The sequence below is a fragment of the Petaurus breviceps genome, unplaced genomic scaffold, assembly GCF_028583685.1.
Source record: "Petaurus breviceps papuanus isolate PSGF00001 unplaced genomic scaffold, PetGlider_PUasm1.0 178, whole genome shotgun sequence".
Taxonomy (NCBI): Eukaryota; Metazoa; Chordata; class Mammalia; order Diprotodontia; family Petauridae; genus Petaurus; species Petaurus breviceps.
Window position 1 is genome coordinate 3,638,992 of NW_027185777.1, and position 16,920 is coordinate 3,655,911.

Here is a 16,920-nt window from a genome sequence, read left to right on the forward strand (position 1 = left end):
CCTAGGTTATTTCCCATTTACACTATATATGTACACACACATATGTAATATATATCTTATGTGGACACAGTTGTTTATATGTTATCTTCTCCATTAGAATGGTAGCTCCTTGAGGGTAGGAACTGCGTTTTTTCTTCACTTTCTATCTCTATTGTGCTTAGTACAGTGCCTGCCACATAGTAATGTTAGATTCATGTGTGCTGACTGCCCGATTCTTGACATCTTCCCCCCGTTGCTCCCAGTTCTGCTTTCTGGGACCAAAAAGAAGAAATCTAATGTCTCCTCCATGAGACAACCCTTCAAACACTTGGAAGACAACAGTCATGTTTCCTTCCTTCTTTTCTTCAGCTTCTATGCCATCTTTCTTGGTGAGCTCATCAGCTCCCACGGGTTCAATGATCTTTTCTATGCAGATGATTCCCAGATCTCTATGTCCAGCCCTGAAGCTCTAGTTTCATATCACCTGCTTCTTGGACATCTCCAACTGGACATCACACAGGCACCTCCAACTCAGCATGTCCAAATCTAAATTCATTCTCTCTCCCCCAAAGCCATCCCCTCCTCCTAATTTCCCTATTACTGTTGAGGGCACCATGATTCTCCTGGTCACCTTGGGCTTGTAACTCAGTGCCATCATTGATTCCTCATTTTTTCTCATCTCCCCCCCCCCCCCCCCCATGTCTGATCAGTTGCCAAGTCCTACTGATTCTACCTTTGAAACTTCTCTCCTGCGCACCTTGTTCTCTCCTTTGACACTGTACTCACCCTGGTCTAGGTTCTTTCACCTCACGCCTGGACTATTGCAATAGCCTGGTGGTTGGTGTCCTTGCTTCAAGTCTCTCCCCACTCTGATCCATCTTCCACTCAGCTGCCAGCATGACCTTACGCATATAGATCCAACCACATCATCCCCTTAACTTGATAAACTCTAGTAGTTCCCTGTTCCCTCCAGGATCAAATATAAAATCCTGTTTGGTATCTAAAGCCCTTCATTACTTGGTTCCTCCCTATCTCTCCAGTCTTTTTACACTTTACTCCCCTCCATATACTCTGTGATTCAGTTACTCAGGACCGACATTTCCTCAAACACGATACAACGAGTCTCGTCTCTGCCTTTTCACAGGACGTTGCTCATGCCTGGAATGATCTTTCTCCTTACTTCCATCTTAGTTTCTCTAGTTTTTCTTAAGAGTCAGCTCAAATTTCTTTTTCTTCAGGAGGCCTTTCTAGCTTCCTCCCTACCCCCTACTGCTAGAGTCTTCCCTGGGGGATTACCTCCCATTTTTACTGGGTGTATGTATCTTATATGGACACGGACATTCCTCCCATGAGAATGTGAGCTTCTTTGAGGGCAGGGGCTGTGTTTCCTCCTCTCTTAATATTCCCAGCACTTAGCACAGTGCCTGGTACATAGTAAAGTGTTTTAAAAATGCTTGTTATGTGCATCCAAAGAAGGATGTATAGAATAATTATATATATATAATATGCACATATACATACTACATACATACATATATGTGTATATATTATATACATATACACACATACTTATATACATACATACATATGTGTGTGTTCTAATGATGGCCATCTCTAGTACAGGGAGGGAAGAAAAAAGGAAGATAAAAAAATGAATTTATATGATAACTTTGTTGTATATTTAAAAGGAATAGCAAGTTGTACATAGTAAATTTTCAGTTTCATGAGCAATCTTCTTTTTTATTATGTATTATATAATGTTATGGAAATTCTTGTTTTATTCCCTAAATTAAAAATAAATTTTTTTTTGGAAGGGGGAAGGCAAGGCAATTAGGGTTAAGTGACTTGCCCAAGGTCACACAACTAGTAAGTGTGATTAAGTGTCTGAGGCTGGATTTGAACTCAGAGTCCTCTTGACCCCGGGGTCAGTGTTCTCTTCACTGCACTACTTAGCTGCCCTCAAAACAAAATAATTTTTTAAAAAAGTACTATTTTTTGACTTGATTAATAATCATTCCTAGTTCCTTTAACCAATCATCATATGTCATAGATTTAAGGCTTTTCACCATCCTGGTTACCTTCCTCTGGGTGTTCTCTAGCTCATCAATGTCCTTCCTAAGTTGTGCCCCTCCTACCTGATTACTGAATACTTAGATGTGATATGACCAGGCCAGAATAGTGTGTGGTTATCACCTACTCATTACTCTCAATGCAGCCCAATACTACATTAGTTTTTTCCCCCTCCTTTGTCATTACCATTGATTTATGATGAACTTTTGGCCCAGCAGGTTGTGCCAAATTAGAAGGGGGCCTGGAATATGGGCTCACAGATGGATTCCATACCAATTGCCTGAAGAACATCTCAGCTAAGTCTGGGCAATCCCCTTACTAGGTTGACTGAAGATTAATAAATCTTGGGACCATAGCAACTTCCAAAGGTCATCTCGCAAGTAATATAAAGAAGGTGAAATCAGTTTTGGTGGAGGATGTACCCATACAAAATCATGGCTTTTTGAAGTAAAATTTATATATGGCTAATGCCCTTTAAAAATGTAACGCAGCATATGCATGAAGTACATATTTATTGTTATCCTATAAGAAATTGGGAATATAGAAAATCTGAATGAATCCTTTAGCTTAAAAGGCCAATTATATGGGACTCTCTCTTCATTGGCAGAAACTGATGATTGCATGAAGGGCAGGCAGAGTTGGTGCTTCTGTACATCTTCATTATTATCCTATAAGAAATTGGGAATCTAGAAATTCTGGATGAAGCTCCTGGCTCAAAGGGCCAACTATACAGGACTCTCTTCATTGGTGTAAGTAGGCAGGCAGAGTTGGTGAGAGATGGAGAGAAGAGGGATTCTGGTTTTCTGCCTATTAGCTTTAGGAAAGAAGATGTAACATTCCAACTTCTCTTCAGTTCTCTGAAGGGAAAGAGAGACTCTGGGAAGAAGCAGACATGAGAGGAGTTGGTAATCTCTATTACATCTTTTCCCCCAGCTTGCTATACCAGAGACTTCAGGACATTTCCCTGAGAGATGGGATAGGCTGAGAACTAGGACTCTCTCTTTGGGTTAAACTAAGTTACCTTGCCCCAAATCAAAGAGCTCATTCCCTCTGTGTTGTCTGATATATATATATATATATATATATATATATACACATATATATATCAGAATATATATATATATATATACATATATATTCTATGCATACCTTTTCTGATTTCTGTCTTGCTACATGTTTAGATAAATGGGTTTATATCTTATTTCCTATGTGTGTTCATTGTGGAACTGGCATTTAGTGGAAAGGGGGTCAAGCCTTGTTTATATTGCTTGGGTCTTTCTTTTCCCATTAAGGCACAGAGATCAGGAGTATAGCTTGAACCTAAAAATTACTTCCTCTAGACTAATAAACAATATTTAAAGGACTAGACATGCAGTTCTAGATCAGTACCTCTCTCTGGGGAAAGCAGAGGTATCAGCTCTGGCCCCAATCTCTTTCTTCCCTTCCTGGTGGAAACCAAAGTCTTTGTTGGAGAAGGAAGTGATGCTTCAGGAAGAGATAGCTGTTCTTGTCTTCCCATGAACCGCATCTAGATAGGTCGGGGTGGGCACACCTAACCTTCATAGGTAAGAATGACAATGTAGCACTGGCAGAGCAGACACTGGAGGACACAAGTGACTTCGAGTTAAGGACAGCAGAGCCATTAGGACGAAAGAGACGGTGACTACAATGATGTAGCAGCGAGTAATAAAAACAAACAAAACCCCCCTCAGAATTCTCAGAAATTGCAAAGAACATTTTCAGTGCTGAGGCACTCTCAGAAGAGGAGGAGGGAGTAGGGCTGTGGACAACTGCACACACACACTCAGACCCAGGAACTTTGTCCTTTGGTTTTGCTTGAATGTCATTCTTTGTTATGAGTTACAATGGGAGTTAGGGGTAGGATTGGGTAAGAGGACATGACCGTGGTATAAGGGAAAAAGCATTTATATAGTGCTTACTATGTGCCAGGGTCTTTACAAGAATACTGCAAGGCAGGTACTGTTATTATCACTATTTTACAGTTGAGGAAACTGAGGCACACAGTGATTTGCCCCGGGTCACACAGCTAGGAAGTGTGTGAGGCCAGATTTGAACTCAGGAAGAGAAAAGGGGTCTTCCTACTCTTTCCATTGCACCATTTAGTGAGAACAGGATGAAAACATGAGGGATTATTTTTTTTAGAAACCAGGGGTGGGGGAGAGGTACCAGAGAAATCACGGGTCCCCGGGCTATTCTCCATGGCCCAGCAGAGAGCCGGGCACGCCCACTAAGCGCCTGTTGATTGATTCATTGACTAATTGAAGCAAAATGCACGTATCCCAGGCTAAAGCATCGCAGACAGGAGGAAGCAGGAGAACGTGAGGGCCTACTTCGGCTCCGAACTCGGCCCGGGGCTTTCTGTCTTTTGCCATTCATTCATTTCTCAGTCACTATTTAAGAGAGGAGCTGGCTGCCGTCACTGCCCTCCTTCCGCATGCTACCGAGCGGTGTGTTCCGACGTTAGCTGGGCTGCCCCGCTGTGTGCAGCCAGGCCTAAGGGATATATGCCCAGGCACATATTGGGTCAGCGCCTTCCTCCAACAGGGCACTCTGAGCTAGAGGCTCCCAGAACCCGGGGAGAGGGAATGCAAGGCAGGAGGGAGAAAACTGCAATTGAGCAAGGTAGGACTCACCAGCTGCCCGTCCCCGAGGCGCTTCTGCCGCAGCAGCGCGGGGTCCTGAAGTGTCCTGTCCCGCTCCCGCTGCCCCCCACCCCGGCTTTCCACCAGCGAGACACAGCCACCCTCAGCAACTTCAGCAACACCCACCCTCTCCAGGTTCTAGGCTGGCTCCCCTTTCCTCCTTCCCTCGGGTCAAATATCCTTTCCTATCCACCCCTTCCCCCTCCCCTTCTCTCCCCTCCACCAGTCACCCCTCGGGAACCCCCGCCTACGGGCCCAAGCTCCTCCCCCAGTAGCGATTCCCTGCCCCTACCCCTCTCCAAGGAAATGATCCTCAGTCTGCTTTCTCCATCGCTTGAGTTCTTCAAGCCCTTCCCTCTCGCGGCCCCCTCCCCCCAACCCCCATGGCTGGGAACCCCAGTCCAAAGTGCAAGATCCGCCCATTGCCCTCCAGCCCAGCCCAAGAGCGCTGGGCTCCAAGGAGGGGGATGCTTCTCCTTCCTGCCCAGGATCTGATGAACTGCGACTCGCACCGCGGGGTTCCCTCCATTCCTATCCCTCTTGCAAAGTGTCCATCGGGCTCCTCGCTTCGACTTTGCAATTCCAGAAGCAAGATACCTTATTTAACAACTATGTCCAGAGTAGAAAAAGAGGGTCTAGTCTGCGCGGTTCCCAGCTGGGAGAGCCTTGAAAGTCTGGGGTGGAATCCGCTTTGGATTTACTTTATAGAGCGCTCCCCAACAGCTCGGCTTGGGGGTTAGCGCCCCAAAGAGAAAGGTGAGCCTTTCCTGCACTTCTGGAATGAGGCCTTTGCACAAGTCTTCCTGGAGCTAGCTGCCTGATGGGGGCAAAATCGGGGGTTTCCCTTGTAGCCAGAATAAAACAAATTGTTCAAGGTCTAACGGTGTTTTCCGTGTTTCATTTGTAACTTACCCAACCTGTCAATTGCTGCTTTTGGAGTTAGTTATGGTCTGTCCTTTCAGTGACTGCATACGATCTCCACACATCGACACCTGGTGGTGAAAACGGGAGATCCACCCTGACAGACAATGGACCTAAAAGTGTGCCTTGTCAGTTATCTCTCCCTCCACTTCTTCCTTTTTCTCCACACACAAAATAAACACGCACACATGTGTATGTGTGTATGTATCTCACTGTGCCTACCATACGTATGCACACATACCCACATGCATGTATATGTTACATGCGTACACACACATATCTGAACACACCCAGCAGGAATTTGTTTTACTTGACTGTACATATTTGTTACATCAGTTTTGTTTTTCTTCCTTTTCCTGTGGTGGGAGGGAGAGAAGGCAGATTTTGGTTCATTTTGAAAAATCATTTTAGATTAAAAAGAAAAAGAAAACGGGAGTCCTCAAGGTTAAGTGGCAGGAAGCAGAAACAGATGGGAACCCAGACTGACCAAACGAGGAAAAACACCGCAAACTAATGAAAGTTAAAAACAAAGAAAAACAGAAGAAAGTTTTTGGAGAAAACTCTTCGAACACCTGTTTGTTTTCAAACTGGCCTTTTTTTTTTTTTTTATAGCCAGGCAAACCAATACAGTGTGTTTAAATCTTGTTGAATTTGGAAGGTTAAAAAGTCTATAGGGTCCTCCATTTAGAGCTGGAAGGAATCTTATAAGAATCCAATCCCCTCATTTGAACTGATGAGACACCTTAAATGACTTAGACAAGGTCACACAATGGCAGAAGCAGGATCTGAAATCAGGTTCCCTGATTTCAAATGCAGTATTCCTTCCAGGGCACCAATCTAGAGATGTGTATATACATTGTAAAGTTATAAAGTTAGCAAACCAGCAGGGGGCCTACTTACTGTTGGATTCCTATGACCTGGGGCAAATCCCTTTTACCCCTCCCCCACCCAGGGCCTCAGTTTCCTGTCTGCAAACAGGAGGGGGCCTTACTCAAGGTTCTCCTAGGTCTCTTTCAGCTCTAATTCTCATAACTGTGAAAGTGAAAGGTAAATAGAATGTCAGTGATTCATTCTACAGGTTGTACTCCAGTAAAGCACCATTTCAATTTCATAATCTCTACTCTAGATGTAGGAGAAAAGGTAAGAGATTAGTATTGTAGGACAAAACTCCTCATTGCAATGGCTCCCTTATCCTGCCCTAAGTTAAAACTCCATATCACTTCTTGATACATATATAAGCTAGGTGGTACAGTGGATAGGGTGCCAGACCTGGAGTCAGGAAGACCTGAATTCAAATCCAGCCTTAGATACGTACTAGCTGTGTGACCCTGGGCAAGTCACTTAACCCTGTTTGCCTCAGTTTCCTCATCTGTAAAATGAACTGGAGAAGATAATGGCAAACCATTTCAGTATCTTTGCCAAGAACACCCCAAATGGGATCACAGAAAGTTGGACATGACTCGACAACTGAATTTTGTTTAATTTGTTGAAACTTTTTGTTTTTTGGAATAGGTGCCTAGATGTATGATCAGCGTTGGGAACTCCTGGAATGAAAATTCTCTACTGAGAGAGAGCACTGAGAGGAGAGCGCCTGGTCCATGGCCTCTTGGCTAATCTGTGTCAGAGGTTAAGTGTGAGCCTCTGTTTCCCTGACTCCAAGGCTGGCCCCCAATCCATCATATTGTACTGGCTCTCTGAACTTCTTAGAAAGTAGATAAGTGAGTTTGGTTTTTTGTTTGTTTGAAGCTCAGCAGGCTTCTGTGATGATGAAACCTAGTTAAGACAACCAGTTTATAGAAATTCCATAGTTCTAATGAGAGAACTTTGGGCAGGAAGCCTGTGTTATTCATTAGCATTTCTGCCATGAAGCATTGGGGTAAGACCTTAGTACAGGACACTCTGGGTTCTCAAAGGCTAACAAAAGTTGGCTCTACCAAACTTGAAAAATTTCCAGCACAGTCGCAGAGATAGATTGGTTACTGTCCAGGCCCTAGTCACACCCCTAGAAGTTGGCCATTTAATAACTAATATTTTGAATGTGATGACCTATGGGATAGTCAAGAGATTGGAATGTTGTTGTGTGACCATGGGCCAGCCACTTAATCTTGGTTTCTTTTAAAATGGAAATATTTAGAAAAATAGTATCTATGATATCTTCCTCTGAGGGTTATTGTGAGTATATATTATACATGAGATAATGTATGCAAAACACTTTGCAAACCTTAAATGGCTATGTGTCATTATCATTGTAGAATAAAACAGATGATTTAAAAACATTAATTATATTAATTACAAATAGTATAATTGTAGAACAGAATAGATAAAAATACAAAACGGCATTCAGTCTTTTGTGACCCAGAATGATGGTGGCAGAGTTGAAAAGAAGGCAGAGGACGCTATGAATCACACAGTTCTTAAGAGTTTCCGTAAACATTAACTGTTGGTACTCATCATTCCTGCCTTATTTGGTACAGATGCTATGGAAAGTACATTTCTAGCTGATACAAGTTTCAGTGAAGACCATGTGGAAAGTGTTCATTGCTGGTTTTGGTCAATATCAGTAGCACATACTTTTCAAAACCAGTTATGCCTTTCAGTGGATAATGTTCTGTTTGGGGAGACAAACATTAAAAACAGGGTTGTAGCTAGCAATTCTGTTCCCTGATGCAAGCACAATTCATCTTTAAATATACTTTGGATGCTGGAACATTTTTCTACCTGCTGAAGTATATGTGTTGTCAGTACCCTCTACATTTTAGTACCCCCTGAGACAAAACCCACGTTGTCTCAGCCTAGTTAAGTTTCTGGTTGAAAAGATTACACACACACACACACACACACACACACGTATATGTGTATGTATACATATATATGTATGTGTATATGTTGATGTGTGACCATTTATATATGTTTAATATAAGTATCTATAAACATTTAGAAACAAAGACTTCTTAAAACATTCAGCTTTATCACATATAAAGAAAAGTGGATAGCTGTGTTATTTTTTGTAATCAATAAATCAACAATGGCAGAACTATGTTGGCTTGGGGTTAGTAATCTCACTGCTACCCTTCTCATTTTTTATTGCTGCAAACCCACCTTTTCACCATAACTCAGCTATACTGTTACTTTGAGAAAAGGATTCCACAGTGATGAGAGTGCACTCTTTGGACACTAAGCGATTGACTAGCTTTGTACCCTTAGACAAATCACTCCCCTTCTCTTGGCCTCAGTTTCCTTGTCTGTAAGATGTGGTGTCAGAGGATCATTGATTTGGAACTGGAATAGAACCCAGAAGCCACCAAGTTCAATTTTCTCGTTTTCCAGATGAAAAAAATGGAAGCAGATAATGTTGAAAAGACTGCTGTTGCCCAGGATGGTAGAACCCCAAAGTATCTGATATGAGATTTTCCTGACTTTTTAGGTTTGTCCTAGTTATAACTTTCTATGTAGTTTTTTTTAAACCACAGCTAAGAATGACAATCTAACTATTTAGACTAAAAAAAATATTCACAAAGCAGGGGTCGGTGTTTAGATGGCCAAGCATCATGTTTAGCATTTTTTGAATGTGATAGGGAAATTGACTCTTCCTATGAACTGCTGGCCTCTCAAAATAGAATGATTTCCAGTGGATGGATGCTAAATATTGCAAAAAGACCTTGTCACCCATTTATCACTTACTGCCTTTTCTTCATTCCCATTGTCATTCCCTTTAATAGTTTGGATTTTGAATTTCATCACTCACAAGGCTCCCTATAAATTATTATTTCAAAGAGGGACAGTTCTGTTAGCTTCCTAGACATCAAGTTGTTTTCATCAGACACAAGTACTCCTAAGCACTACATAATTATACTTTTCTCCAGCAAGTGTTGGTCTCTAGAATCATCAGTTAAGTATTTGGAATCATCAGCATAACTGAATCCAGGCTTTTTGACAAGGCTGTTGTTTCAGCATGATTACAATAAAGAGAGGCTGAAGAGATGGTATCTTTTTCTGCTTTATTACAGATGAGGCTAAATGTGCCAGATTTTTGAGACATAGGATGCAGAAAAGATGGGTCTTTAGAAAAAAGGGGTGTCAGTGCTTCACAGTTTTGCATAGGCCCTTGCTTTTGATCTATGTGTAAGGAATTGTCTTGTTATGGTCCTTTTTAAATATAACATTTTAATACTGAAAAGGTATTAAAAAGATTTAAACCAACTATTAGAAGATATAAGGGACAGTTAGGTAGGACAATGGATAGAGTACCAGACCTGGAGTCAGGAAGACTCATTTTCCTGAGTTCAAATGTGGCCTCAGACACTTATTAGCTTGTGACCCCAGGCAAATTATTTAAACCTGTTTGCCTCAGTTTCCTCATCTGTAAAATGAGTTGGAGAAGGAAATGGAAAACTACTCCAGGATCTTTGCCAAGAAAAACCCAAATGGGTTCCCAAAAAGGTAGCCATGACTGAAAACGACTAAATAACAAATTAAGATATAAAATATTGCTGTTATTAATTATAGAATGGCATTTTGACACCTGAAAGAAACTGGAATATTTGCTTGAAGAAACACAGCTTTCAGATGGGATTTTAGTAATTTGGTATATAAAATTAATCATGGCATAAATATAAAGACTTAAAATACCTTGTGAAAGGTCACACCCTGTTGGTTTATGAATGGTGAGTTTAAAGGGGTAAAGAAAGAACTTTTATTTATTAAAAGTGAGTAAATATGAGCATGAAGAAATAGTGAGATGACAGACTGGGGTAACATTTTCCCAGTGTCCTTTTAAGGGAAAGTTGAAAGAGCTTGTAAATGCCACATTAGTTCCAGTGTAGAAGGGAAGAGGATTTACCTAGTGGGAGAACAGAGGATCAGTACACAAGACAAGATCAGTAGAGAAGTGAGCTAATGTTCCTGAATGGATCAATGACAGCCAAACCTTGTTAGTCTAGAATTGTGAGTTACCCCAAGCACATGAGTTTTCTTCCTTCATAGGTTTCCTTAACAGGGTCTTGTGTGGGTATGCTCATTCTCAATCAATCAAACATTTTTTAAAGGACCTACATGTACCTGGCATTGTGCTAAGCTCTGGGGATATAAAAGAGGCAAAAGATAGCTCTTTACCTCAAGAAACCTAGGATTTAGAGCTGAAAGAAACTTCAGAAGCCATCTCCTCAAACCTTATTTTATAGATGAAGAAACTGAGACTCAGAGAGGTTAAGGGAGTGGTCCAGGGTCACATAGTAAGTAAATGTCAATGGCAGGTCTTTCAGACTATGAGTCTAGTTCTACCACACTGTCCCTTTCTTCAGTTTGTTCTTGATTTATTGACTAAAGAGGGAATTTGGATCTTAAGGAGTTAGCACTACCATCCCCTTGCTCTGGAGGGCAAGTCTAGGTTTCTGTGAGCTAAGTAAATGTGAGTTCAGAAGAGCAGCCTAGGCTGAGAGAGAAGGGGAGGAGAGGCCTCAGCTTCTTCCTTGGTCAAGTCTCTTTTGTTTCCCCTCCCCCTTTGCCTATGGGAGGACCTTCTAGCATCAAAGGGTGCAGAAGAGGACGAACTTTCCATTTCCCCATTGATGTCCTTAGTGATGTCCCTAGCTCAGTTAGGGGCAGTCTCTTCAGTGGGATCCAAGGACTAAATGGATGTATGTCACTCTGCTTCATGGGAAGTTTTCAACCACCCTTGAATGGGAAGAAAAAGACTTCCAACAACCAGGAAGCAAGTTATCCCAGATGTGTTCTTCAACCTTAAGTCTATTTTTCCCTGACCTCTGTATGAATTTGAGGGGTAATGTGCCATAGATGTTTAGTGGGATGTTTTGTTCCAATTGTACAACCTTAGTAAATACCATTTTCTTTTTCTCCACCCCCCCACACTTTTTTGAGGCAATCAGGGTTAAGTGACTTGCCCAGAGTCACAAAGCTAGTAAGTGTTTGAGGCCAGATTTGAACTCAGATCTCCTGACTTCAGGGCTCTATCCACTGTGCCATCTAGCTTCCCCTTTAAATACCCCTTTCTTAAAAATAAACAAAAAACCCATAAAACTACTTAAGGCTGGCTGACTAATTTGATTCTCAACTGGTTCTTGAGAAGCAGCAGATTCAAGAAGCAAACCCTTGGAGGCTTGAGTTGATGAATCACTTCCGACTCCTGAGGGGCACCCCAAGCGACCTGAGGGGGAAGACGTAGCCAGCCTAGTTACACTGAAAGTGAAGGTGGGAGAAGGATTTTCAGAGCTTGCATGGGCTACATACAGAAAGTAAATACGGATCAGTTGGGGATGGGTGGGAGAACTTCCATCTGGAGGGATTAAAGCTTGTACATCATGTTCTCAAGAGCTAGGAGAATGGGCAGGTTTTCTGTCCACTCTCTCCATTTTAGCCATGCCTGGTCTAATATTATCTTATGAGAGAGACTTGATAAAGAGAGTTTTAAGGGAGAGAGTTTGGGAGGAGTCGACATGCCTTTGCACTTCCAGAACAACTGAGGGGTGGGGTGGGCCCTCCCAGTGTATGAGGGAGAACAGTTTTGTGGCCATTATATCTGGTCCCTGAAGGTGACTTTGGTCATCTTGGAGAAGGGCGGGCTCCTCTTTCCTGCTGAAGTTTTAGTGGTGCTAAAGGCTGGCAGGAGTAGGGGCCAAAGTCAATAGCTTTAGTGAAGAGTGGTCTCCAGTCTCCCAGGGAGACGAAGGAACATCTGTGTCTCTCGGCCAATAGGGCAAGTGGGGGTTATCCCTTCTACTAAGGCGAGACTGAGGCCAACAGCACAAGTTTTGTTTGAAGACTGAGTTCTGATGCCATCTACTGGGAATTATCATAACTGCAGGAGCATCTCCCTTGTGGGACTGAACATCTTTTCAGAGAATGTTGCTCATTGGACCATGTCTCTGTTTTTTAAGAGATCTGATATAAACTCAATTTTTTTTCTCTTTCACGTTTCAGTAAAATTTACTTTCTTTAATTTTATGAACTGTATGCTTGCAAGGGAGGGAGAGTGTTAAGGGGAATTTTTGACAATGTAACTGAGTGGTGTTAGGGATTTCCCCAAATTTTGAGTGAGGACTACTAGTCAGAGAATTAAGAAATTACTTCCAGTGTGAACCTTTATATCTTTGTATTGTGAGAACATATGATATGAGCTATAGTCATTTTAGGGGCAATGGAAAAAATAAATCTCACTACCTGTTTCTTTCTTTTTTGAACCTTTTCTCCTGAAATTAGACCACTCTTTGGTTCACCTTTGCTTTTCTTAAGGTTATTATCTTTAAAAAAATATTTTATTTCCAATTCAGGGAACAAAACAAGCATTTCCATAACATAGTACAATAAAAAAGATGACTGCACGTGAAACTACAAATCTGCCACGTACAGCTATTCCCTTGAAATATACAACAAAGTTATCGTGTAAATTTCTTTTTTTTTCCTTTTTTCTTCCCTCCCTCCCTTCCTCCCTTCCTTAGAGAGGTTACTATTAGCCACAAGGAGGTATACATTTGTACAATTATCCTATACATACTTGCACTTAACAGTTCTTCCTCTAGCTGCAGATAGTGTCTCTCTTCATATGTTCTTTATTTTTACTTTGTGTCTTTATAATAGTCAAAATGGCTTAGTTGCTCAGAGTCATTCTTAAAACAGTATTGCTATTACTTTGACTCACCTTTCCTATACAATGCTCCCTTGCTCACTTCAATGCAGCCCTCTTGGGATTAGGAGCTTCCCAGAAAAGCAGAATTCCAAGTACATACAGATTTACTTCCCAACAATGATGATAAGGTTTTCTGTGGTCCAGAAGCTTGTTTTATATTTATTAAGATCCATGTAAATTCCTTATTTACAGAGGGCCAATATTACTTCCACAAATCAATCAAAAATATTTGTAAGCACTCCATGTATGGAGCACTATAGTATTAGACACTGTGGAAGATACATGAGAAAATTAAAAAAATTCTCTGTCCTCAAAGAGCTGCTTATCTAACTGGGGAGAAAAAAAGGAATTAAGTGGGACTATTAAAAACAATTAAAATTATGTAATTAGGTTCCAGATTATGATGTCTGTGGGACTTCAGACTGCTCCGGGGGTGGGAGGGGATACAACTAAACCACATAATCCTAAGGGTAGATGACTGACTGGATGAAATTTATAGAAGGACAAGTAAAAACAAAATATCTTTGATGGCATGCCTGAGTGTTACAATGGAGAGAGACAGAGGATCTGTGTTCAAATCCTCTCTCTCTAGTACTTTATGATGTTAAGTGTTACTTTATGCTTCTGTGTCTCAGTTTCCCCATCTGGAAAATGAAAAGGTTAGAATAGATGGCCCATGCAGTCCCTTGCCTATCTTTTAAAAATCATGTTTTTATTGATTTTTTAATATTATCTTCATTTCTGAGTATATTCTTTCCCTCTCCTCTGTTCAAAAGCAAAAAAACAATGAGAAAAGAAAGAGGGAGGAAAAAGCATCAACCAACAATGACTCCTCTGCCTGACTACACATTGCAGCACCCTTCACCCATAGTGGGCAGCCAGGTGATGCAGTGAATATAGCATTGGACTTGGAGTTGGAAAGACTCATCTTCCTGAGTTCAAAACTGGCCTCTCAGACACTTACTGGTTGTGTGACCCTGGGCAAGTGTAACAGGAATGTAAATTTTAAAGATCTTTCCTGCCCCTAGGCTGAAGTGCACCTGGAGCCTGGGGTGGGAGGCTTGTTTTTCAGTAGATATTTCTTGATTGGCCAGTGGGTCCAGAAGGTTGTTACATTCTGTGAGCCAGGAGAAGGCTATATAAGCCCTGATGTGTAGCTTTGTTTTGGGGCTCACTTTGAGCAGTGTTCTGTGATTTGATCTGGATTCTGGGAAGCCGTTGTCCAGAGCCCCCCGGCTTTGAAAAACCCAGATGTTGATTTGGTATGGATGTAATGGCTAGACAGTTTGGAAAGCTGTCTACTTGATCTGTTTCTGTCTTGATAATTTTGCCTGTATACTTTGAAGTTCGGGGTGCTGACCTTTTTCCCCTGAACAAGGTAAACGATATATGTCTGACTGATTAAGGTAAGCTTGTTAACCCATTTTGAATTGCTTTCCTGTATCAAAGAAGATCCAAGAACCTGTGGTGGCAGCCACCCTGAGATGCTTGGGGTGCTTGATGCTACAGCAAGTCATTTAACCTTCAGTTTCCTTATTTGCAAAATGAGCCGGAGAAGGAAATGGAAAACCACTCCAGTGTCTTTAGCAAGAAAATCCCAAATGGGGTCACAAAGAGTTGGACACAAGCAAAAAATGACAGAACAGTCCCCTACCTATACAACTAGGGGAGTAAGGTACATTTTCTTAATTCTTCTTCAGGATCAAACTGGGCCATTATAACGACACATTGTTTGAAGTTTTTATTGTTGTTCTTTCTACTTACATTACCATAGTGTCTTTTCATCATCCTCACTATTAAGATTTGAGCCCCTACATCTGAGTCCTTGATGTGTTGTTGTTGTTTGTCTTTGGTTCTCAAAGAGGACGGTGGCATCAGGGAGGTGATGTCATGACGTGCAAATGAATTGGATTTAAGTGAGGGAGGGCTGTGCAAGGTCAACAGCCCCACTCTCCCCTCTGGAGCCATCTAGGTCCAGTGGCCAGATATGAATCAGGACAACTGGATATAATCCTGATGCAGTGGGAGACCTTGGTCCTTTTAAACTAAGGTCTTTCCCAGGTGTGTTATATGAAGAAATTGAAAGGACATTGAAGAAGACAAGATCGAGAACAGCTGAACGAATCAAGAACATAGTGAGGAGATAAATGCTAAAGATGATGCAATCTTAAAAGTATTAAGTATCAGTAAAAGATATCAAGGAAAGAAAGACAAAAGTGTGGGAAAAAATCCCCTCCCCACCTCGTCTAGTCCCCTAGAAAAGTTATCTCAGATTTAAGATACTCTGATGGTCCCCAGCTACTCAAACCCATAATGCGTGATCCTAAGCTGATGTGTTTCCTTCTTCTATTTAGTCAGAGAATAAATTTAAAGCAAGGACATTTCACAAATCAGTGGAGAAAGAAAAGTAGCAATAGAATATTTCCCCCACTGTGGGGCATTCTTTTCCACAAATATGCACATCATCAGTGGGAGAGTGAACACACATAAGGAGTGTGCACAGGGGTAGGAAACACATATGCCCAGGCATGGTTCATGCCTCCAACACGGCAGGGCTGCTGCTGTTTTCTGGAGATGACTTCCTGCCACTCTGTCTCCCTCTGTCTCTGTCTCTATCTCTCTCCTTTCCTCCCTTCTGGACACTGCCCTCTGAACCTAGGTGTTATCTCACATAGTTTCTGTGCTTTGCTTCCCCACCTCCTATATGCTTCCTGCCCCCCTTGGTTACTCTTTGTTTCTTTAGCCAGAGCCCTCAGCTGAGGCACTACCTCTTCCCAATAAAAGAAATACTTTCCATCCTCTCTCTGCTTAGCCCCCAGAGCCTAAGATTCTGTCCTCGCACACCCAGGCATTGGGCTAAGAATGAAAACTTTGGCTGCTTTCTTTGCAAGAAATGTGGGAATCTTTTCATTCCCAGCATCTTTGCCGCCATTGGGCAAACTTCTGGAATACTGAACATAAACCTAGCTAATTAGAACTGACAGACTAAAATGAACATTATCTCTCTATCTGGTCGGTCCCTGTCTAAGTTAGGATTAGAAAATCCCCTTGATCTCCTGTCATTTCCCCATTGCCAACTGTTCTGTTCCTCATCAGCGAAGTGGGCTGAGTCAGGCTTGTGCCTTGGTAATTTATGTTCAATATTGGAAAAAAAATGAGACACTTATATATCATTCAACATTTAACAAAAGGATTTATTTCACCATATCAAGAGAAGGCTATTCAACCAGAAAGTGATGTCAATAGGACTAGCCTTTACTCTCCAGAACCAAATGAGACTTGAGGACAGTCAGTACCTTTTAAGGAAAAATTAGCCTAAGTCACATGAGGGAGGGGATTAAGATATTTCTTCTGCTGCACCAAACTTATCCCCTGCTTAAATAATTTCATAGATTGCTATATTACAAACTTCAAAAGCCTATTTGGCTCTGGAGAATGATGGTTTTGCTCAGGTCTTTAAATCCCTTTGTTTTGCTAACCAAAAGAATCTGGCAAACCATAAAAAAACTAAACTAAGGAGTCCATGTAATTGTCTTTCTTTTGGCCCATAGTTCTTCTTTTATCATGTGTGTCTTATCTATCTATCTATCTATCTATTTATCTATCTATCTATCTATCTATCTATCTATCTATCTATCTATCTAT

General features: G+C 41.5%; 1 protein-coding gene across 9 annotated transcripts in view; it reads right to left on the bottom strand.

The window, feature by feature from the left end:
* STEAP1 (STEAP family member 1) overlaps nt 1–5,208 on the bottom strand; it is a 23,916-nt gene extending 18,708 nt beyond the window's left edge. For 2 of the 9 annotated variants that reach the window (XM_069086202.1, XM_069086200.1), the window contains exon 1: nt 5,005–5,208. The gene's annotated coding sequence lies outside the window, so the exon portion shown is untranslated. Of the gene's footprint in view, nt 1–3,438; nt 3,650–4,703; nt 4,920–5,004 lie in introns of those variants that run through there. The other 7 variants (XM_069086199.1, XM_069086194.1, XM_069086198.1 and 4 more) reach the window with 6 other exon arrangements.
* Nucleotides 5,209–16,920: the final 11,712 nt, after the last annotated feature.